This window comes from Otolemur garnettii, unplaced genomic scaffold, assembly GCF_000181295.1.
Source record: "Otolemur garnettii isolate 467f Iridium unplaced genomic scaffold, OtoGar3 scaffold00139, whole genome shotgun sequence".
Classification (NCBI taxonomy): domain Eukaryota; kingdom Metazoa; phylum Chordata; class Mammalia; order Primates; family Galagidae; genus Otolemur; species Otolemur garnettii.
The window spans coordinates 1,046,677-1,048,905 of NW_003852534.1; the positions used below are offsets into that span (position 1 = coordinate 1,046,677).

The 2,229-nt window shown below is 54.5% G+C and overlaps 1 protein-coding gene across 1 annotated transcript in view; it reads right to left on the reverse strand.

Moving 5' to 3' along the window:
• PXDN (peroxidasin) overlaps nt 1-2,229 on the reverse strand; it is a 95,374-nt gene that overhangs the window by 15,594 nt on the left and 77,551 nt on the right. The window lies entirely within an intron of this gene.

Sequence of the window (2,229 nt, forward strand, 5' to 3'; positions counted from 1 at the left end):
ACACATGGCACCTGCTCACACGATCATGAGTACACTTGCACATGCACAGGCAAGCTTACAGACTCACTCATGTGCAGACTCACTCATGTACACACACAGATGCATGCACGCACAGACCATGAGGTCTGAGCCATCACTGCTGAGCCATTGCGTGCACACACAGACCATGAGGTCTGAGCCATCACTGCTGAGCCATTGCGTGCACACACAGACCATGAGGTCTGAGCCATCACTGCTGCTTTGCTCTAAGCCTCTCCAGCCTCTGTCTCATGCCCAGATCAAAGGCTTCCCTGCACACCTGCCATAGGAGACAGTTTCCATGGGGCATGGGACCAGTGTCCAAAGCGTGCACATAAAAATGTGAGGCTGCGGGTGAAGACTCCCCCAGGCTGGGAGAGGCTGCCAGAGACATATGCCCAGGTGTGCTGTGAGGAGGGAATCTGTGCAGGGAGCACGAACCCAGCCCCTCACCATCCAGCCTAGTCTCCCTGGAGAGGCCAGCAGCACCTTCTCCCCAAGACTGGAACAGGGAAGCAGAACCTCTGGTCCTATTTTCCGTTACTCTTGAGTAGAGTTCTAGAAAATTCTCAGTTGCCAGTATCCAAGAGCCAAGTAAGCACTGAGCCGAGGGGAGTCACAAGGGGTCTTCCCAGGAGCCAGCCAGGGGGCACAAGGGGTCCTCCCGAGAGCCAGCTGGGCGGCATGAGGGGTCCTCGAGTGCCAGCTGGGGTGCAGGGCCAGTCCCTGAGTGTGCTCCCTGCTCACACCAGCCACAGGTTTGGGGGCAGAGGAGTCTGGGCCAGGGCAGGTGGCACACACCACTGTGCCCTGCCTTCTGGGACTGGTTCCCCATGTCTATCTCTACCCTGCGGTCCTCACCCAGCCTGATGCTTTGAGAAGCATCCAACCACATTGCTTCTCTGCACAAAACCCTGCAGGCTCCCATCTCACACAGAGCTGAGGACACATCCTGTATCTCCTTGGAGACCCCTTCTGGCCAGACACCCTGACACGTCCTGCTTTACATCCTCCCTGCTTTCTGTCTAGCCACACTGATCTGTCCACCAACCTCGACTGTCAGGTCCCTCATCATCCCAGAATCTGGCCTTGGCTGAGTTCCTAGAGGGTCCCAACCTCCTTGCTCTCAAAGAGTCTCCACTCAAATGCCACTTCACCCAAGTCCCACCAGAGGTCCATGCCCCTCCAGCCTGGCTCGCTTCTCTCCAAATGGCTCAGTATAGGCTAACTGCACTGAGCCCTCTCCTGGTGACTGCCTGCCTTCCAGATGTTTGGGGATGAGATTTTTACTTCTTCCACTTGGTGCTATGTCTCCAGACCTGGGAGAGTACCTGGCACGGTATGCAGAATGAATAGATGACATCTCGTGCACATGACTGCGTGCTTAGGCAGACGCAAATGTATAAAATCGTCTCGTATTGTTGGGGATGGTTTCAGTTGTCCTTTTGCCTTTCAAAGTTTCCAAAACTTTTTGCATCAGTGATGGGCTGTAGCTCCCCAAGGCCAGGCTCAGGCCAGTCTCTGGACAGACTACTGTGGTGGCATCAGGAGGAGGTTCACGTCACCCACTTGCTGAGGCCACCACAGCAGTGTTTAATGACCTGAACTTAAAGCTAAATGATGAAAGGCAGGATGTAGTGAGAAGCCACACTCAGCAGCCCCCACTTGTCCTGGGGAGCACACAGTCCTCACACCCAAGAGTCACACCGAGAGGACACTGCTGGACCCAAGCCCTTATGCAGCACCTGCCTGCACCTGACACCTAGAAAGTGCAAATACTCACTGGAGTCTGAAGTTGCTGCCCTTCCTCCTGAGGATGTGCCTGGGAGGAGAGGCTGGGCTTCTGCCCACAGAATGGAAACAGTGAGAGGCCGGGAGCCCTGAGGACAGGGGCACAGCACACAGCAGGCCATGGTCCACACAGGAGACCCACTCAAGCTTGCTAGCTTCATCACAGGTGGGCTCTAGAACCAAGACAGGGCTGGCCCGGAATGACAACTCCACTCAGGATGGGGACAACACCCTCAGCTCTCTGATACTTAGAATATTACGTTCTTGAATCATTTTTTTCCCTGACCATGAAAGGCATACTTGTTGAAGGTAATTTGGAAAACACTGACAATCACAGAGGTTCTCCCATTTCACAGAGATCCCCTAGTAACAGCACCCTGCCGTGCTGTGTGTATGTGGAACTCTGAATAAACAGCCATT